General features: G+C 37.8%; 1 protein-coding gene and 2 long non-coding RNA genes across 4 annotated transcripts in view; all 3 read right to left on the bottom strand.

The window, feature by feature from the left end:
* The window catches only part of LOC309702189 (protein NLRC3-like), a 306,079-nt gene that overhangs the window by 25,773 nt on the left and 257,500 nt on the right, over positions 1–22,806 (bottom strand). The gene's annotated exons all lie outside the window — the stretch shown is intronic.
* On the bottom strand, positions 357–2,490 carry LOC309702531. Its single transcript, XR_014275594.1, has 4 exons — positions 2,261–2,490; positions 1,978–2,094; positions 1,758–1,861; positions 357–1,653 (listed from the first exon to the last, which is right to left on the bottom strand). It is a non-coding gene; the product is annotated as an uncharacterized lncRNA (long non-coding RNA).
* On the bottom strand, positions 10,850–13,643 carry LOC309702434. The gene is made up of 3 exons (XR_014275470.1): positions 12,923–13,643; positions 12,000–12,028; positions 10,850–11,580 (listed from the first exon to the last, which is right to left on the bottom strand). It is a non-coding gene; the product is annotated as an uncharacterized lncRNA (long non-coding RNA).

The following is a 22,806-nucleotide window of genomic DNA, read 5'->3' as shown; positions in this document are numbered from 1 at the left end:
ACAGAATAATAATAAAATAGAACTAGAAAGTGCATTTTCTGAAGAAACTGCAGTGTGAATGCTTGAATCTGAATGTATGCACTGAAATGAATTAATTGCTGAATGTTAAGTTAAAAATCTGAATGAGCTGGAAAATACAGAATTTTTAACCTGAAAATAAAAGTGCAGAACTTTTGAAAGCTGATGTTCACACAGAAGAAGTTGGAAAAAGCTAAGCATGTTTAAAATGTAAATAATAAAAAGATGAGTAATGACAAAAGAAAATTTAGAGTCAGAAAACCTCTGAATGAATATTAAAAGTTCATATTCTTCTAATTGAAATGAACTTAAAAGATGAACAAACATTCTGCAGAAAATACAAACTTTAATATACAGCATGATGTTTTTCAGACATATACACATGTGTATATCATGTTTAATAGTATTACATACATCAATTTGTTTTGTATGTCATAGAAAATAACATAAAAATCTTAAGTCATATTTTACAGCTTCTTTCTGAAAAGGACTGGTAGAATAAAGAAAAATAACTAAATTAAATAACTAAATAAAAAATAATGAGCAACATATGAAATACATGAAAATTCAACTTTTAAAACCACAATCCTGAACCTTTAAATTGTGTTGGTTTCTTAGAACATGGCTGAACAGCTGTTTCTATCGGTCTACTTAATCTTCTGATCTGTCTACACATCTTTTTATTACTCATTCTTTTTTATGTTTTAATGTAAACAGAGTCCACACAGTGGTAAAAGAGAACTGTATAGAGATTTGTGAGTAAACTCAAATGAAAGCCTAAGGTGGTGACACAGTTTAACACATGCAAATAATCAAATAAACACATTAGTCCTTTTTGTGAACATGGATAAATAAGTATCAATACAGCATTGTTCAGCCATGCCACTAAATGCTTTTTTACACATTGTTTTAACCTGGGCTCAGACACAAAGTCCCAAATTTAGTTAGTCCCTGACTTTGAGTTGTGGTTATGACTAATTATTATACACAAGGCTTTATCTATCTAAACTCTAAGGACACAAATATGAAAAAACCTATACTTACCAGCTGATACTCCACACTACACACTAGGTGTGCCATGTGACCTGAAACTTTGGTACAAAATCATCATAATCATTCTGTTAACACTGTTTTTTAACACTGTTTGTGTTGCTGTTCAGCAGTTTAAAATGTTTTAGATTGGATTACATGGAATGAATTTGAATTTTCTTGGGGGTTTTTGTATGTGTTTCGTTCTCAGCAGATTTTTTCTTCCATACTGTTGAATTCCAGTTACCACATTTCTGGTCATATGACATCCCAAGTGCCCACTTAAAAAAATCCCCACAGTTAATTCAACATTAAAACAAAATAAAAAAAATGTTAAATAAATAAAGGTTTGCTCTGTGATGAAATATTAAATAAGCATACATTGTACAGAGCACTAACAATGAAAACAATCCTTTAGCCTGTTGATCAGAGAGAGGCAGTCATTGTATCCATTTAAAACCTGTAATCACAGAGCACAATGTTTCTGTGAAACTATGAAGTCCCATATGATCCTCATCACGTCCAGTGACTTCAGAGTGGATCCTCCCTGTCATCCGGCCAGTGTTTGATGTGTGGCAAGCAGCACAGAAGCAGGATAGCTGAGGACTTTAAAAGAAGAGCAGAAAATGGGAACATATGTAGTTGTAAATGTAAATATCAGTGATACTTGTCTTGTCAAAGGGAATAAAATAATGAAAATGTTAACTTACACACTCATTTAGAGAGGATCTTGACACTGCACAGAGGAGGCACAGTCAGTCTGACAATGATGGTGATCTCCAGGGATGTTTTCCTGCAGCAACATTCCTGCCAACTGGCCGTATGATCCAGAGTAGTTGGTTTGTAATAAACAGAAAGGTGTATATGTTAGGTAGTGTGCACTCAGAGCTGGTCCTAAGAAACAAACACATCCTGTAATAAACTGAATACCTGTAGTAGTGCTGCTGCAAATATGAAGCCCTTCTATCATGAGTGGTTTCAAAGAAGGTGTTTTGGAGGCTCGGTCACAGAAACTGTGCAGTCTGTTCAGTCCTGAGTGTCTCAGCTCTGATGGGGATGGATCACAGAGGGAAACACCTGAGTACAGACATTACGATACACTCTAACACTCCTAAGGTCAAGTGAAAACACAATTTAAACACTTTACAAAGAATGAATACATGTTTTCATGGAAATTATGTCATTAACCCTTTTTGTTGTGAGTAAATCTCACCGACTGCTTGTGGGACAAGCTAGAAGGAGGACTTATCACAGAATGTCTCCTGTGCTCCAGATGTGAAGTCTCACGCTCTGATCGTACGGCGATGAAGATGGTGATGATGAAGCCTCTCTGATCTGTGGCATTACAGTTTCTAGCTGCTATGTGCTTCACACTGTTGGATCTTACATGTGAAGCTTGGAGAAGACACAGGAGGACTGTGTCTCTCTTAAAAAAGAAAAAGAAAAAAGGAAACCTAACACCCCCCCCCTCAGCTCCCACCGTAACCCCCCCCCCCCCCCCACTCAACTCCCCAACCTCACACCATCCAATGTCTATACAAATGTAGGGTATCAGCTGGTAACAGAAAGCAAGTGTTACATATGTACTACTTATGTAACACTGCTGAAACATTTCTGGCCAGAAATGTGCAGTTATCAACCCAGACCCACCCTGATGATTGCACTGGCCGAAACATGATAAAAGCTCATAAAAATGTATGTTTCATCGAAAGATTTGTCCAAAAATATAATCGTATACTTTTGAAAAAGTTTAAAGTTTATAACAAACCAAAATAATAACATTTTTGTAAATAGTATTTCAAAATAGAGGCACACATAAAGTGGCTTAACTGTCATTATTGCTGTAATTAGGTTTGTTTGTTTGTTTGTTTGTTTGTTTTTTTAAAAAGCAACCTTTAGTCATTATTGTTCTCTCAGAAACAATGAAGAAGCTGTTGAACATTTATGTGTTGTGTAGGCAATCCTCTGGTCCACCCTCCCTCCCTCCCAGCCACAGTGAGACTGGGGCAGCCTGGCAGGGTGTTGAAGCCTGGCTGCAGAGAGGATATGCCTACACTATTCATTTTAAACTGCTATATTTGATTTTTCTGACATTTATAGGTTACTGTTAGTGAATTTTAGATTTTCTGTGATAAATAAAATTGTCATCTTTTACTGATATCATTACTTAATTCATGTAATTGTATTTTATGTAAACAATTCAAACATTATACTGCAATGCAGAGCGTCAACTTTTAAATATCGCTCTACTTTCTTAAGTCATTCAAAAATATAGATATTACTTACTGTATTCAAAGATCTAGATCATGAATCATCACAGGACAATACACAGTATACTGGGTCATGGTAACTATGGTAGGTCTTCATGACTCCAGAATGGAGACATCGATCTGACTGAGAAATGAAAATTAGGTCAAGCAGTGTGTTCTTCTCTGTGGTAGGGGCAGTGATGACCTGTGCGTATCCCCTAGACTCAAACAGCTCCAGGATTGGTTTGTTTGCACTGGATAAAACATTCTCATTAAAATCACCACAAACTATGATGGGATGACAGTCCATGATCTCCAATGAGTCTAATAGGCTTACCAGGTTTTTCAGGAATGGCCTCAGAGTGTAGTCTGGAGGTCTGTATACAACTGCAATCAGAGCACTGACTGGTGCTTCAACCTTTAAAGCCAGAAATTCAAGGTCAGTTACATTATGGATGTACTGTTTTTCATGCACTTGAATGTCACTTTTCACATAAACAGCAACTCCACCACCACTTCTGTTTGCCATCTGGGGAAAGTTTGTGTAGGACAGGTGTCTGTTGCGTTTGAACAAATTGTAATTTTCCAAGTGGAGACTCTCTGCGACAAAAGAGCCCCGCAGGTGTGTTTCTGTTAGGCACAAAACATCTGCTAGACACAATTCATGGTGACTTTTGATGTCATTAATGTGAGCTGGCAGTCCCTCTGTATTATGATGAACAATGGTGAAAACCTCTGACCTGCTCAGTGTTTGCCTCACGTGTAGAAGAGGCATCATGTCATCAAGGTTGGCTTGTCTCATGTTCTCAAGCGCTGCAGTGATTTCTGGGTTGGTGAATATTTTTTTCTCCTCCATATCAAGAAGATACAGTCCACTGAGAGACGTCACTCTACTGACAGCTACGTAGGCCATGCCGGGCTCAAAAATGCTCTTAAGAGAGACAACAGCTGATGTAGTTGTCATACCCTGTACCTTATGTATTGTACATGCAAAGGCCAGCTTCACTGGGAACTGTCTTCGTACCACTCCTTTCTGCTTCAGATTCTCCTCTGCTCTCTCAATGTACACCATGTCGTCTGCTGGTGTGCGGTTATTCTTTCCAGATGTCTCATTATCCATTTTAAGTCCAAGCTTGATGATGTGTTGGTCGTTTTCAGAGTGAACTACTCTAAGTAGTATTCCAAAAGCTCCATTAACCAAACCATTTTGTATGTCAATGTTTCTGGTGAGCATGACACGAGCTCCTTCTGCAACTTTCAGTGTGTCTGGTAACTCGTTTTTACCTCCTTTCAACGGTCTGTCTTGAAGTGCCATTCTGCCAGTTCTAGGATCTTTTCTATAATCATCTGCATGGATGTCAATGATATGAGTGTGGAGCAGAGCCAGTGTTGCAGAGTTGTGTGCATCCACTTCTTTATTAGTTGCAAAAATGTGCAACGCATCAGTTGGACAAAGGGCTGGTTCAGTTATGGCCTGTGACAACAAATTTCTATCTGCTTCGCAAAGCTCATCCAACTTTCCTTTCACACGAATTCTGTTCAGCATCTCTGCAAAGACAACATCATCTTTCTGACGCATAATCTCAGTCAGAGTGATCATCTGAAAATGCTCCCGCCACAGGTCGATCTCGGACGGGTCGTGCACACAGAGAGGTTTAGACTGTCGCACTGGGGGTAGCTGATAGAAGTCTCCGACAGCAATGACTGACATGCCTCCAAAGGGTCTCCGAGTCCCTTTGATCTGTTTGAGTCTTGCATCTACATATGCAAACAGATGTCTTGACACCATAGACACTTCGTCAATGACGATTATTTCAGCATTCAAAAGTTCTGATCTGACTTCATCCAGCTGATTGCCAAGTCCCTGAATGGGAGGTTTTAAGCTTCTAGGCAGCTTGAGAAGAGAATGCAGTGTTGTTCCAGAAATGTTAAATGCTGCAGTCCCAGTGAAAGCAGTTAACAGGACAGTGGGTTTTGATATGTCAACGTCGTCTGCATATCTGGGCACTTTGCTCAGTATCTTAGATGCTTCTGAGTAGATGCATTTGATAAGATGTGATTTTCCTGTTCCAGCACCACCATTAATATAAAAGAAAAACTGCTCTGGATTTAGAGCACAGACTCTTTTAATGCACCAGTCTCTAACTGCATAAAATATGCAGGCTTGCTTCTTGTTCAGATTCTGAAACATCTGACGTAACAATGTGGGATCAATAGCAGGGGGTTCCCTGATGGCTCTGACTTCTGTTGAAGCATCAGCCTGACGGCTGTAGTCGGGCACATCTTCCTGTTCATTTTCATTGTCTCGCTCTCTTTCTTGTTCAACAAGTGGCAACCTTACGAGATCTGATTCAGGTGCCAGATTACACCATTCGTCAGTCACACCTCTGTTCTGCTCATATTCCTCAACAGCGCTCTCGATCTCCTCACTGTTTTTCTCATATTTTTCTCTGTTTCTTTTGACAATGTGTTGCACGTACTCAAGACGGTCAGTACCTGGCAGCTGTACACAGCCAGCACCATAGAAAGCCTGATAGGTTGGCAACGATGGTGTTTTCAGTTCGTGGTCTGAACGATGAGGAAGGTACAGTTTAAGCAGTCTTCCGTAATATTGCTCTGGATGTTTTTCTTGTGAGCAGCGGTGAAATCTGATGATAGCAGGCTTATTGTTTTTGCGCCTTTGCACAAACCCCATCTCATTGAGAAGGGGCAAAACATCTTTACCTTTTTTCTGTTGGCCATAGACAATCCTGCAAGTAGCAGCAAAGTCTGCCATGCACATCTCCTCATACTCTGGTGTTTCAGGTCTGGCTTTGTATTTGTCATTCAAAGATGTCATCCAAACATTGGAAGACTCAGGTGTTGTGTTGTCCAGAACTGACAGGGGACGACTCATTTTCACAGGATTATCATCAGTTGGAATGAATATTACAGCACGTGAGCATTGCTTCATGTGAAGACCACATGCACGAGCAACACACTCCTGTGCACTGATCTCTCGCTTCTTTGAATATGCCTGCATGACGGCTCTCATTTCATCGCACTCATTTACACTGTCCTTATGGGAGTTCTCAATGACAGTTTTCAGGTACTCAGATAGCCCGCCCTCTTTTTTTGATATATATTTCATTAAATAATTTGCAGCACCAAAAGCATCTAAAACAAAGCTTATGTCGATATTACTGTTCCAGGCTTCAAGCAGATGTGGATTATAGCTGTTTATCCAAGAGTCTTTTGGATCACGCTTTAGTATGATCGTACTCCTCATGTTCATTTTATTCAGGTATCTCTCATATTCTGCATGTGTCAACTTGCATCTTTCCAAGAGCTGCTCTAAACTCATGGAAGCAGTTTCAGGTTCATTCAGCAGCTGGTTCAGTGGTCTGAGCTTGTTCTTTGCCGTTTCTACTTCCAGTGCATCATCCTCACTGGGTCTTGTGATCATTGTCTCATTGCAGGGTGGTTTGGGAAAACCAAAACGGCACCCGGAGCTTAAACTCCTAAAGCACGTCTTTGTGTGGTTCTTACTGTGTTTTTGCACTTCTGTTACTTTTTTGTACAGTTCAGGTTGTTTATGTGGATCAGGCAGCTGAGCTGTGATGTATTTGTTTATAAAATCAAGAACAGTTTGCTCATCATCCTCCTCAAACACAGGAGCACCTTCTACCCACAGGAGGCAGTGTATGTGTGGGCTTCCTCTGTGCTGAAACTCAACTCTGTAAAAGTAGTCAATGACTTTGCCAAGTGGCTCTGCGGGAGATAAGAGTAAATCTCTGAATAATGCTTCAACTCTCTTGTCAAACATGCGCATTGTTGTGACAGGATTGCTTCTCAGGATGTCACACTTTGCTGACCAGTCGAGTCCTTCAAAATTCACTTGTTCACCTTGCTGCCTTGTTATTGCCTCAATCACTTCAGGCCAGCGCATTTCAGCAGCTGAAAATGTGCAAAAGAACGTGGGAGTTCCCAACTGTCTGATCATGGCAAAAAGATCTCTTGTTGTTTTCTCCCAATAGGCTGGGGTTCCTCTCAGAGGCTGCATGAATCTCACTGCATCTTTATTTCGCACCAGTTTCTCCACCTCATGTTTATCTTGTAACATGCCTGAGGTTATTTTTCTACCATCTCTGGTCAGAGGCTTTGCCTTCCTTAACTGTACTGTCATGCTGGATGTAGCCAAGTGTATTTCAGTCACAAACTGTGCAAAGAATAAATAGTTTGTGTCTTTGGCAAAACGATCATCAATGCAGAAAAGTCTTGATTTGAAATACCCACTGGGGGATACTTTGATCAGCCTTCTTTCATCAAGTGTGTTTTGGCCTGTAGGAAACTGCACAGGGAAGGCCATGGCCTCCAGTTTAGGTGTTTTGAAAAAACTTATTGGATTGTTTCTCTCTGCAGGAGCAACAGAGTAGATTCCTTCACTGAAACATAATATCTCCTCAGCCACATCAGGGGGCTGCAAACAGGACTCGAGTGCAAAACCACCATTAGTCAGTCCATCTGCTTGCTCTGAATCATCTCTCATCTGTTCATGCGATTGTTCACCATCACAGGGTAACATGTCAATGTCCTGTTCATTTATATTTTGTGCTTCACTCAGTGCATTTTTCTCACAGCTGTCAATTTCCATTAAATCAGCCTCATCATAATCGTCCTCATTCATGTTTTCATCATCATCATCCTCATCATCTTCATCAGGAAGAGTTGGATCACACAGCTCAGCATCATCTCTGATGCTCACATCCTTATACTGTGGATGAATCTGCTTGAGTTTATGCAGTGCTTGCACAAGTTTAGACCAGCTTACAGTCTGAAACAGCTGATGACCTTTGTAAGACAAGCGTCTCTTCAATTTTACTCTGATCACCTGAGAATTAATTCTCAATCGAGGTAGTGTTTCAACAGTTTCCTGTACCTCTGATGGGACACAGACCACATTTCCTCTAATTGCTCTTTGTCTGCCTTTGGGAAGAGGAATGATCTTGGCAAATGGTATGCACTTGGCTATGAGATGTCTCTCCAGTATGTTGAGATCAGAAAGTTCAGCTGGAATATCAGCAAGATCCAACTTATTGGCAACAGCAAGTGCTGGCATGGATCCATTTTTAAGATGATCGTGGCAGGTGTGACATATCCACTCTCTCTTTCTCTCATCAGGCACTTTGCACTGCTCATTTCTGCAGTTTTCATCACAAACATGAACAAACTTTCCTGTCAAACATGTTGCAACTACATGTGGGTTTTTGACATACTTTGACCTTGTGCAGGGTCGCACTTGGTTTGGAAATGAAGCCTTGAAGCATACAGTACATGGGTATGATGGTCCAGCTTTGATTTGTGATTTGAACACAGATATGGCCTCGTTGATCACACTGTTGTCACTCTCTTGGGTTTGTCTGTTCACCCATCTGTATTTCCTTTTTATTTTCATTGCACATCTCATGTTGTGCATAATCCTGAATGCAAGATTACTTTGATACCTGTCTCGCATTAGTTGTTTCATTAGTTGTCTGTGTCTTACTCTGAATGCGTCATCACGTGCATAACGCTGAGTCACTCGAGATCTCTGTCTCTCTCTGAATTCAGGGTTTTCTTGATACCTTTTAGTTATATAGTTTTTTTGTTTTTGTCTAAATTCAGCATTGTCACAGTAGCGTCTTTTAATATATTGTTGTTGTTTCTTTCTGAATTCATCGTTCTCACAGTAGCGTCTTTTAATATATTGTTGTTGTTTCTTTCTGAATTCATCGTTCTCACAGTAGCGTCTTTTAATATATTGTTGTTGTTTCTTTCTAACTGTAGCATTCTCAGAAAAACGTTTTTTAACATATTGTTTTTGTTTCTTTCTGAATTCATCATTTTCACAGTAACGTCTTTTCATATACTGTTGTTTTTTCTGTCTGACTTCAGGATTGTTTTTATATGCCTCGCTTGTGCAAGACTTTTTCTTTTCTTTGTACTCTTTGTTTGAAGCATACTTTTGTCGTTCTTTCCTTTTTTGGTTTTTTTTTCTCTGATTTCTGGGTTTCTCTGATGCCATTAATCTTCTTCTCAGTTTTTGCCTTTGTTGTTTATTAACTTTTTTCACTTTTTGTAAAACTATATCAGAAAGGTCACAGGCAGCAACATTTGTTATGGCAGCATTTGATTGACATGAAAAAGCATCACTTGATGGAAGGAAACTTAATTCACTGCATAGTTCTTCAGTTGGTATATTAGGAGGTTCATTCTGATCTTCATATGATGTGAACTGAGTCACGTGGACTTCTTTTTGTTTCACCGGTGGCGTACAAATGGACATTTGACAAAAGATGTTCTCAGTCAGATCAGTCGTTGTGTTTCTCCTTGGAGTAGAGGAGTTTGCTTCATCAACAGTTGTATCAGAGTGAGTAGATGCCACAGCAGTGGCAGCTGTTGGTCTGCAGACTGTGTCTGTGATAGTATCACTCAGGTTGACTGTGCTCATACTGTAGAACTGCACAGGCTTCAGTTCATAGTTACAAGAGGGTGATATCTCCATCATTTCATAAGAATCTTGGATCCTCTTAATCATGTCACTGAGGAGTGTGAATTTCAGCATCACTGCTGTACCACGATTACGTGACTGTAGTAGTAGAGGAAGACCACTGGGTGTTCTGGAGTGTGGATCAAAGAAACCATATTTGCCTGATGTGGATCTGAACACTGCGATACACAATCCACTCATAATCAATAAGGCATACTGCACATCTGACAACAGGCAGCTCAGTCCTGCTTCTAAGCTGAGAAAGGTATCTACTGCTTCCTCTGGAGGTTCTTCAAATGTCCCATACCGGGAAGGCTGTGTCATGTCGACATCATACATAGACCAGCGAGCATCAACTTTGTCTGGCAGCTCATCGGTTGCCAAATGAATATTTTTAGGAAATCTTTTCTTGGCCTCTTTGTACATCACATCACCTTTATCCAAGACCAGATTAAGGTCAGCTGTAGTCATGTTATCATTCTCATGAAGGAAAGCAAGAAATGTGAGTGAGTTACATGTGCACTGCTTGTTTCTGGAGTCTCCATATTTGGGATGAGCCTGGCTGTGAGATGCACAGATATGTGTAACAGAGGGCTGGTTTTCAAAGTTCACTCTTTCTGCATGAGATGGTCCTGCCACATCACTGTGACGGCCTCTTTTTACAATATCAGCATAACCCACCTGTGGGGCACTTGACACCTCAGGTTGGTCTCTATGGTTTACCTGATGATCATTAAATTCATGCTGCAATCCAATCTTTACAGCATCTGCATAGGATACCTGTTGTACATGTGCAGGAACATGTTGACCTGCCTGTTTGACACCATCAGCATTGGTCTTTGCAGACACAAAGTCTTCTGCAGAGCTCTGAGGAAAATCACACTCAGCTTGTTCACATGTTGGTACTTCATGAAACTCATGGAACTTCTTCCAGCGTTGTTTTGCAGCTTGTGACTTTTTCTGCTTCCTTGGCATTTTTACACAAGTGTTTCTCTTAGTCTTTAGAAAATATGTTTATAAAATAAGAGTGGCACAGAGCAGGAGATGTTTTCTTTGTCTTTATATTTCAGTTTTTATTTCTCAGAAACAGATGTCTTTGTTTGTTTGACAGTTTGTCAGTCGAGAGAATAATATGCACTCTCTTTATTGGCTTGGCACAACTTAGCAGCAAGCGCAAAGTGAAAAACAGCTAGAGAGAAAATTTAGAAGAGAGAACAGACAGAGCAGGAGAAACACGGCTGGGAAATCACAATCAAACCGTGAATTAGAGTTTTCTTTATTTGTTCAGTTTGTTCTCAGGTAGAGGCAATATGCACTCTTTATTGCTTTAATGGCTTGGCATTTTTCAGCAGCAAGCCAAGAGTGAAAAACAGGTAGAGAGAAAATTTAGCAGAGAGAACAGACAGAGCAGGAGAGACACGGCTTTAAATCAAACCGCAGAGTTTTCTTTGTTTGTTCAGTTTGTTCTCAGGTTGAGGCAAAATATGCACTCTTTATTGTTTTATTGGCTTGTGCATTTTTCAGCAGCAAGCCAAAGAGTGAAAAACAGGTAGAGAGAAAATTTAGCAGAGAGAACAGACAGAGCAGGAGAGACACGGCTTTAAATCAAACCGCAATAAGATTCTTGGTTTGGCAAAATTTCTCACAAACCACAGGGTGAAATACAGATGGAAAGAAGGCAGAGACAACAGGTGGAGTAGGACAAGATAGAGGGGTTGGGGGGTTGGGATGTGAGATAGAAGACTGGAGATCTGGTCCTTGTTCTTCTTCTGCACACTGTGAACAAAAAACAAGAAAAAAATAATAATTATATCACATGGTAATTGTATGAACTAATTGTGACTACTGAAAAAGGACAAAACAAATATTCAAGCTAAACTGTTGTCGGCTGCCATGTGCAAAAAGTTGCACAATTTGGCACTTTTTAAAAGAATAAATATTTAATTAAATTCAGCAATAATATTTTTAAATACAAATATGATTGAGTGAATTGTTAACTAATCACATGTAATGTGCAAAAATGTACGAAAAAAATATTTTAGCCCAATTGTTAAGCTGAACTTATGTGTATTTATTATAAAAATGTGTTTAAAAGGTCTAGCACAAAGTTTGAACCCATCACTTTAAAGCTTATATTAGTCAGACTCTTTTTTTAAAAATTTGGTGTACTTCTCTAACAGTATGTGCACACCTACCAGGCAAAGCACAGATGTGAGTCAAGTTCCTGAAAGTGTAAGACAAGAAATAACATGTTAGTTGTCTGTACAGTGTTATCAGACTAACAAAAAAACAAAGCCCACACGACATGATACACTGAACTTATAGTCAGCAGGGTAATTATAGAGTAATATAGCACACCAGCTGATACAGCAGCCATTTTATAATTCAAACTAATTAACTGAAGTATTTATTTAAGTACTTATATAAGGCTACTGTTAGACTGTTACTAGCCTTAGCATCGCTGCTAACGCTAGCATTCCTGCTAGCGTTAGCACTTCAGTTAGTGTTAGCACTGCTGGTAGAACTAGCACTCTTACTGTTAAAACTGAGGCACAATGGCAATAATAAAGCTCATTTGTTACTTTTGTCTCACTGACCGCCAATAAATATCACAGGAATATCACAGGAATATTCTTTTTGTCAGTTAAAAACTGCTAAGGCAAGTGTTGGCACTATAGCTAGCGTTAGCATTGATGCTAGCATTAGCATCGAAGCTAGCATTAGCACTGCTACTAACAGCAAAAGTCATAAAGTACTCTTACTGTTAAAACTGAGGCACAATGGCAATAATAAATCTCATTTGTTACTTTTGTCTCACTGACCGCCAATAAATATCACAGGAATATCACAAGAATATTCTTTTTGTCAGTTAACAACTGCTAAGGCTAGTGTTAGCACTATAGCTAGCATTAGCATTGAAGCTAGCGTTAGCACTGCTGCTAACAGCAAAAGTCATAAACCTATATAAATGGTAGCAAAGGTTATTCTTTTTTTGCTTTCTTTATTCTTTGAACTCTGTTGAACTTTAAAAAGACTTGATATGTGAGTTTAAATGTCAAACATGTATTTTTACCATCATAAAATTAAAACCGTGCTGTACTGAGTGTATTGTACTTACCACAGCAGAGAGCAAAGCGGAATGACGGCAGTTGGTGCAGTGATTAGTTAAAGACTGATGAGGCGTTCAGGTGGTGCTTGGAAATTTGAGCATCAGTTTGAACATCAATAATGAGCATATATATTTCTCTGTCATAGAGAGACAGAGAAAAAAATACACAAGACTCACCAGCATACAAATTGGTACTTTTTCTCTTTATGTCACTCATTCGCTTATACTCAGGAAAGAGGGCAACTGGCATTAAATTAGCAAATAAAAAGTATGTCATCTTGAACTGTTTTATGGATTTTATTTTAAGACTACTTTGAGCGTATTCGTGGGGAGATAAACTATACAGACTAAAAACAGAGACATTAAATGAGATTCGATTATTTAAAATGTGGGAAAATACACTACAGACAGGTAGATGCTGTGAGCTTTAATTATCCAGTCAGAAAAGATTATTTTAAAGTCATCAACTGACTAAAACTGCCGAGGTATGAAAAACCTGTGTGGAGAAGACAAGTCCACCAATACACAATCAACTTGAATTTAACAGGGCAATAATTCAGGGCTCTATTCAGTTAGCCTATATTAACTACTGACATACTGTTAATCTGTGGCAAAAGCCTGTCAAACCTGTCTTATTGTACCTATTGAAAAAGTTAATCTTACTACAACTGCTTAGATGTAACACACATTTTTGATTTAATCTTGGCAGAGTGAGAGACAGAGCTCGTTAAGCAGGCAGGTGTGAGCCTGGTTGCTATAGTGACTGCACCCAAGGGCTCCATACACACGGACACAGACATGTGGACTGAAATGAATTAATTGCTGAATTTTGAGTTAAAAATTTTGAATGAGATAAAAAAAACAAAAAAAAACAACCTGAATTTAACCTGAAAACAACAGTGCTGAACTGCTAAAAGCTGAAGGTTACACAGAAGAAGAAGTTGGAAAAAAGCTGAAAATGTTTTAATTGTAAATTAGAAAAACCTAAGAAATGAGAAAAGAACATTTAGAGTCAGAAAACATCTGAAAGAATATTAAAAGTTCATATTCTTTGAATCACTGAATGACTCAAATGTGATCCCTCCACTTGGATCCACACAGTTTAAAAAGTTGACATCTCTGAGCTTTGAAAGACAAGATGTTGGAAAGAGAACAACGATGGCGACGTTTTGAGGGTAAAATGATGGCTTTAACACTGTGGACACAGCAGCAGTTGAAAGAGAAGTGTTTAAGATGAATCTTGGCAGAGTGGCAGAGAGAGCTCGTTAAGCAGACAGGTGTGAGCCTGGTTGCTATAGTGACTGCACCCAATGGCTCCATACACACGACACAGACATGCACCTCACTTTTGCTGCTTAAAATGAACAGAAAAGTCAGGCCGAAACAAATCGTTCCCAAATGAAAAGTACATGTCGTACTGACAAAATTCTTTCACCGTGAGCGACAGCCATGTCTAGTCTACCAAATTCTCAGTTTTCATGCCTGTGGAGTTTATTATATGGACGTGGTGACAGTGTAAAGACACCATGCTCTTCTGATTTTCAAACGAACCTTCTGAGCCATTTTAACATTAGAGTCTATGGAAGAGTTGGAGGGAGGAGGCTGTGCATTGGTGACATTTATGAAAGAACCATAACACCTAGGACAATAGTAAACACATTGGATGAAAGAGGACAGCCATGGCTACGTTTTGAGGGTAAAATCATACCTGTAGAGCAAACGCTGCGGACACAGCAGCAGTTTTAAAAAAGATTTTAAGATAAATTTTTTTGCTCCTCTCACTCTAGCAGTTGAGCTGTCTCACTCTAGCCCCAACATTCCGTCCCATACACACCCATTATAAACTCTGAAACGGGTGAAAAAACATCATGAAACTTAAACTGGAACTGAAGAAAAAGTATAATAGATATTGAAAAGATAAATACAAGTTGAATAGTTGAATGTCTTGTCTTCGTTTTAAAGTTTGAATGGTGGTTCTATGTCAATGTATGTGGAAGTAGTAAGAGTTTAAAAATGAGTAAGTTGAATGAGGATTTGAAGGGTCTCCCCATTGAAATACATTATAAATTTTTGTTGAATAAAGTTGAATAAAATTAAAAATCTAAATGTTAAAAATGAGAAAAATAGAAGCAATGTTGTCCAAAAGAATAGGAATCTAACGATGTTTGAATGGTTTTTCTAAGTTGAACGGTTTTGAAGGAGTAGGCTTTCAAAAAACGTACGGAAAAATAAAATATAATAATAATAATAAAGATTAGAATAACAATACTGTGAATGCTTTTCAAGCATTCACACTAATAAAGACTAGAAAGTGCATTTTCTGAAGAAACTGCAGTGTGAATGCTTGAATCTGAATGTATGCACTGAAATGAATTAATTGCTGAATTTTGAGTTAAAAATATTGAATGAGATTAAAAAAAACAAAAAAAAACCGAATTTAACCTGAAAACAAAGGTGCTGAACTGCTAAAAGCTGAAGGTTACACAGAAGAAGGAGTTGGAAAAAAACTGAAAATGTTTTAAATGTAAATTAGAAAACCCTAAGAAATGAGAAAAGAACATTTAGAGTCAGAAAACATCTGAATGAATATTAAAAGGTCATATTCTTTGAATCACTGAATGACTCAAATGTGATGCCTCCACTTTGATCCACACAGTTTAAAAAGTTTAAATGCCTGAGCTTTGAAAGATACGGTGTTGGAAAGAGAACAATAATGGCGACAATTTGAGGGTAAAATGATGGCTGTAACACTGTGGACACAGCAGCAGTTGAAAGAGAAGTGCTTAAGATGAATCTTGGTACAGTGGCAGGCAGAGCTCGTTAAGCAGGCAGGTGTGAGCCTGGTTGCTATAGTGACTGCACCCAATGGCTCCATACACACGTACACAGACATGCGCCTCACTTTTGCTGCTTAAAATGAACAGAAAAGTCAGGCCGAAACAAATCGTTCCCAAATGAAAAGTAAAAGTCGTATTGACAAAATTCTTTCACCGTGAGCGACAGCAGCTTCTAGTCTACTGAATTCTCAGTTTTCATGCCTGTGGAGTTTATTATATGGACGTGGTGACAGTGGAAAGACACCATGCTCTTCTGATTTTCAAACGAACCTTCTGAGCCATTTTAACATTAGAGTCTATGGAAGAGTTGGAGGGAGGAGGCTGTGCATTGGTGACATTTATGAAAGAACCATAACACCTAGTACAATAGTAAACACATTGGATGAAAGAGGACAGCCATGGCTACGTTTTGAGGGTAAAATCATACCTGTAGAGCAAACGCTGTGGACACAGCAGCAGTTTTAAAAAAGATTTTAAGATTAATTTTTTTGCTCCTCTCACTCTAGCAGTTGAGCTGCCTCACTCTAGCCCCAACATTCCGTCCCATACACACCCATTATAAACTCTGAAACGGGTGAAAAAACATCATGAAACTTAAACTGGCACTGAAGAAAAAGTATAATAGATATTGAAAAGATAAATACAAGTTGAATAGTTGAATGTCTTGTCTTCGTTTTAAAGTTTGAATGGTGGCTCTATGTGAACGTATGTTGAAGTAGTAAGAGTTTAAAAATGAGTAAGTTGAATGAGAATTTGAAGGGTCTCCCCATTGAAATACATGGGAAATTTTTGTTGAATAAAGTTGAATAAAATTAAAAATATAAATGTTAAAAATGAGAAAAATAGAAGCAATGTTGTCCAAAATAATAGGAATCTAACGATGTTTGAATGGTTTTTCTAAGTTGAACGGTTTTGAAGGAGTAGGCTTTCAAAAAACGTACGGAAAAATAAAATATAACTAGAAAGTGCATTTTCTGAAGAAACTGCAGTGTGAATGCTTGAATCTGAATGTATGGACTGAAATGAATTAATTACTGAATTTTGAGTTAAAAATTTTGAATGAGATAAAAAAAAAAAAAAACAACCTGAATTTAACCTGAAAACAACAGTGCTGAACTGCTAAAAGCTGAAGGTTACACAGAAGAAGAAGTTGGAAAAAAGCTGAAAATGTTTTAATTGTAAATTAGAAAAACCTAAGAAATGAGAAAAGAACATTTAGAGTCAGAAAACATCTGAAAGAATATTAAAAGGTCATATTCTTTGAATCACTGAATGACTCAAATGTGATCCCTCCACTTTGATCCACACAGTTTAAAAAGTTTAAATGCCTGAGCTTTGAAAGACAAGATGTTGGAAAGAGAACAATAATGGCGACAATTTGAGGGTAAAATGATGGCTGTAACACTGTGGACACAGCAGCAGTTGAAAGAGAAGTGTTTAAGATGAATTTTGGCAGAGTGGCAGGCAGAGCTCGTTAAGCAGGCAGGTGTGAGCCTGGTTGCTATAGTGACCGCACCCAATGGCTCCATACACACGTACACAGACATGCGCCTCACTTTTGCTGCTTAAAATGAACAGAAAAGTCAGGCCGAAACAAATCGCTCCCAAATGAAAAGTAAAAGTCGTATTGACAAAATTCTTTCACCGTGAGCGACAGCAATGTCTAGTCTACCTAATTCTCAGTTTTCATGCCTGTGGAGCTTATTATATGGACGTGGTGACAGTGTAAAGACACCATGCTCTTCTGATTTTCAAACGAACCTTCTGAGCCATTTTAACATTAGAGTCTATGGAAGAGTTGGAGGGAGGAGGCTGTGCATTGGTGACATTTATGAAAGAACCATAACACCTAGTACAATAGTAAACACATTGGATGAAAGAGGACAGCCATGGCTACGTTTTGAGGGTAAAATCATACCTGTAGAGCAAACGCTGCGGACACAGCAGCAGTTTTAAAAAAGATTTTAAGATTAATTTTGTTGCTCCTCTCACTCTAGCAGTTGAGCTGCCTCACTCTAGCCCCAACATTCCGTCCCATACACACCCATTATAAACTCTGAAACGGGTGAAAAAACATCATGAAACTTAAACTGGAACTGAAGAAAAAGTATAATAGATATTGAAAAGATAAATACAAGTTGAATAGTTGAATGTCTTGTCTTCGTTTTAAAGTTTGAATGGTGGCTCTATGTCAATGTATGTGGAAGTAGATACAGTTTAAAGAGGAGGAAGTTGAATGAGAATTTGAAGGGTCTCCCCATTGAAATACATTATAAATTTTTGTTGAAAAAAGTTGAATAAAATTAAAAATATAAATGTTAAAAATGAGAAAAATAGAAGCAATGTTGTCCAAAAGAATAGGAATCTAACGGTGTTTGAATGGTTTTTCTAAGTTGAACGGTTTTGAAGGAGTAGGCTTTCAAAAAACGTACGGAATAGATAATAATAAAATAGAATAATAATAATAAAGATTCGAATAACAATACTGTGAATGCTTTTCAAGCATTCACACTAATAATAATAATAAAGATTAGAAGAACAATACTGTGAATGCTTTTCAAGCATTCACACTAAATATAATAACTAGAAAGTGCATTTTCTGAAGAAACTGCAGTGTGAATGCTTGAATCTGAATGTATGCACTGAAATGAATTAATTGCTGAATTTTGAGTTAAAAATCTTGAATGAGATAAAAAAAAAAAAAAAAAAACCTGAATTTAACCTGAAAACAACAGTGCTGAACTGCTAAAAGCTGAAGGTTACACAGAAGAAGAAGTTGGAAAAAAGCTGAAATTGTTTTAATTTTAAATTAGAAAAACCTAAGAAATGAGAAAAGAACATTTAGAGTCAGAAAACATCTGAAAGAATATTAAAAGGTCATATTCTTTAAATCACTGAATGACTAAAATGTGATCCCTCCACTTGGACCCACACAGTTTAAAAAGTTTACATCTCTGAGCTTTGAAAGACAAGATGTTGGAAAAAGAACAACGATGGCGACGTTTTGAGTGTAAAATGATGGCTTTAACACTGTGGACACAGCAGCAGTTGAAAGAGAAGTGTTTAAGATGAATCTTGGCAGAGTGAGAGAGAGAGCTCGTTAAGCAGGCAGGTGTGAGCCTGGTTGCTATAGTGACCGCACCCAAGGGCTCCATACACACGGACACAGACATGCACCTCACTTTTGCTGCTTAAAATGAACAGAAAAGTCAGGCCGAAACAAATCGTTCCCATATGAAAAGTACAAGTCGTATTGACGAAATTCTTTCACCGTGAGCGACAGCAGCTTCTAGTCTACTGAATTCTCAGTTTTCATGCCTGTGGAGTTTATTATATGGACGTGGTGACAGTGGAAAGACACCATGCTCTTCTGATTTTCAAACGAACCTTCTGAGCCATTTTAACATTAGAGTCTATGGAAGAGTTGGAGGGAGGAGGCTGTGCATTGGTGACATTTATGAAAGAACCATAACACCTAGGACAATAGTAAACACATTGGATGAAAGAGGACAGCGATGGCTACGTTTTGAGGGTAAAATCATACCTGTAGAGCAAACGCTGCAGACACAGCAGCAGTTTTAAAAAAGATTTTAAGATTAATTTTTTTGCTCCTCTCACTCTAGCAGTTGAGCTGCCTCACTCTAGCCCCAACATTCCGTCCCATACACACCCATTATAAACTCTGAAACGGGTGAAAAAACATCATGAAACTTAAACTGGAACTGAAGAAAAAGTATAATAGATATTGAAAAGATAAATACAAGTTGAATAGTTGAATGTCTTGTCTTCGTTTTAAAGTTTGAATGGTGGCTCTATGTCAATGTATGTGGAAGTAGATACAGTTTAAAGAGGATGAAGTTGAATGAGAATTTGAAGGGTCTCCCCATTGAAATACATTATAAATTTTTGTTGAAAAAAGTTGAATAAAATTAAAAATATAAATGTTAAAAATGAGAAAAATAGAAGCAATGTTGTCCAAAAGAATAGGAATCTAACGGTGTTTGAATGGTTTTTCTAAGTTGAACGGTTTTGAAGGAGTTGGCTTTCAAAAAACGTACGGAATAGATAATAATAATAAAATATAATAATAAAGATTAGAAGAACAATACTGTGAATGCTTTTCAAGCATTCACACTAATAATAAAGATTAGAATAACAATACTGTGAATGCTTTTCAAGCATTCACACTAACTAGAAAGTGCATTTTCTGAAGAAACTGCAGTGTGAATGCTTGAATCTGAATGTATGCACTGAAATGAATTAATTGCTGAATTTTGAGTTAAAAATATTGAATGAGATTAAAAAAAAAACAAAAAAAACCCCGAATTTAACCTGAAAACAAAGGTGCTGAACTGCTAAAAGCTGAAGGTTACACAGAAGAAGGAGTTGGAAAAAAACTGAAAATGTTTTAAATGTAAATTAGAAAACCCTAAGAAATGAGAAAAGAACATTTAGAGTCAGAAAACATCTGAATGAATATTAAAAGGTCATATTCTTTGAATCACTGAATGACTCAAATGTGATCCCTCCACTTTGATCCACACAGTTTAAAAAGTTTAAATGCCTGAGCTTTGAAAGATACGGTGTTGGAAAGAGAACAATAATGGCGACAATTTGAGGGTAAAATGATGGCTGTAACACTGTGGACACAGCAGCAGTTGAAAGAGAAGTGTTTAAGATGAATCTTGGTACAGTGGCAGGCAGAGCTCGTTAAGCAGGCAGGTGTGAGCCTGGTTGCTATAGTGACCGCACCCAATGGCTCCATACACACGTACACAGACATGCGCCTCACTTTTGCTGCTTAAAATGAACAGAAAAGTCAGGCCGAAACAAATCGTTCCCAAATGAAAAGTAAAAGTCGTATTGACAAAATTCTTTCACCGTGAGCGACAGCAGCTTCTAGTCTACTGAATTCTCAGTTTTCATGCCTGTGGAGTTTATTATATGGACGTGGTGACAGTGGAAAGACACCATGCTCTTCTGATTTTCAAACGAACCTTCTGAGCCATTTTAACATTAGAGTCTATGGAAGAGTTGGAGGGAGGAGGCTGTGCATTGGTGACATTTATGAAAGAACCATAACACCTAGTACAATAGTAAACACATTGGATGAAAGAGGACAGCCATGGCTACATTTTGAGGGTAAAATCATACCTGTAGAGCAAACGCTGCAGACACAGCAGCAGTTTTAAAAAATATTTTAAGATTAATTTTTTTGCTCCTCTCACTCTAGCAGTTGAGCTGCCTCACTCTAGCCCCAACATTCCGTCCCATACACACCCATTATAAACTCTGAAACGGGTGAAAAAACATCATGAAACTTAAACTGGAACTGAAGAAAAAGTATAATAGATATTGAAAAGATAAATACAAGTTGAATAGTTGAATGTCTTGTCTTCGTTTTAAAGTTTGAATGGTGGCTCTATGTCAACGTATGTTGAAGTAGTAAGAGTTTAAAAATGAGTAAGTTGAATGAGAATTTGAAGGGTCTCCCCATTGAAATACATGGGAAATTTTTGTTGAATAAAGTTGAATAAAATTAAAAATATAAATGTTAAAAATGAGAAAAATAGAAGCAGTCATGTCCAAAATAATAGGAATCTAACGATGTTTGAATGGTTTTTCTAAGTTGAACGGTTTTGAAGGAGTAGGCTTTCAAAAAACGTACGGAAGAATAAAATAGAACTAGAAAGTGCATTTTCTGAAGAAACTGCAGTGTGAATGCTTGAATCTGAATGTATGCACTGAAATGAATTAATTGCTCAATTTTGAGTTAAAAATATTGAATGAAATAAAAAAAAAATAAAAAAATCAAATTTAACCTGAAAACAAAGGTGCTGAACTGCTAAAAGCTGAAGGTTATACAGAAGAAGAAGTTGGAAAAAAACTGAAAATGTTTTAATTGTAAATTAGAAAAACCTAAGAAATGAGAAAAGAACATTTAGAGTCAGAAAACATCTGAAAGAATATTAAAAGGTCATATTCTTTGAATCACTGAATGAAGAAAATGTGATCCCTCCACTTGGACCCACACAGTTTAAAAAGTTTACATCTCTGAGCTTTGAAAGACAAGATGTTGGAAAGAGAACAATAATGGCGACAATTTGAGGGTAAAATGATGGCTGTGACACTGTGGACACAGCAGCAGTTGAAAGAGAAGTGCTTAAGATGAATCTTGGTACAGTGGCAGGCAGAGCTCGTTAAGCAGGCAGGTGTGAGCCTGGTTGCTATAGTGACCGCACCCAATGGCTCCATACACACGTACACAGACATGCGCCTCACTTTTGCTGCTTAAAATGAACAGAAAAGTCAGGCCGAAACAAATCGTTCCCAAATGAAAAGTAAAAGTCGTATTGACAAAATTCTTTCACCGTGAGTGACAGCAATGTCTAGTCTACTGAATTCTCAGTTTTCATGTCTGTGGAGTTTATTATATGGACGTGGTGACAGTGGAAAGACACCATGCTCTTCTGATTTTCAAACGAACCTTCTGAGCCATTTTAACATTAGAGTCTATGGAAGAGTTGGAAGGAGGAGGCTGTGCATTGGTGACATTTATGAAAGAACCGTAACACCTAGGACAATAGTAAACACATTGGATGAAAGAGGACAGCCATGGCTACGTTTTGAGGGTAAAATCATACCTGTAGAGCAAACGCTGCGGACACAGCAGCAGTTTTAAAAAATATTTTAAGATTAATTTTTTTGCTCCTCTCACTCTAGCAGTTGAGCTGCCTCACTCTAGCCCCAACATTCCGTCCCATACACACCCATTATAAACTCTGAAACGGCTGAAAAAACATCATGAAACTTAAACTGGAACTGAAGAAAAAGTATAATAGATATTGAAAAGATAAATACAAGTTGAATAGTTGAATGTCTTGTCTTCGTTTTAAAGTTTGAATGGTGGCTCTATGTCAATGTATGTGGAAGTAGTAAGAGTTTAAAAATGAGTAAATTGAATGAGAATTTGAAGGGTCTCCCCATTGAAATACATGGGAAATTTTTGTTGAATAAAGTTGAATAAAATTAAAAATATAAATGTTAAAAATGAGA

This window comes from Aulonocara stuartgranti, assembly GCF_965226115.1.
Source record: "Aulonocara stuartgranti genome assembly, chromosome: 3".
In the NCBI taxonomy this organism is placed as follows: domain Eukaryota; kingdom Metazoa; phylum Chordata; class Actinopteri; order Cichliformes; family Cichlidae; genus Aulonocara; species Aulonocara stuartgranti.
This window is presented reverse-complemented; position numbering and strand designations above follow the sequence as displayed.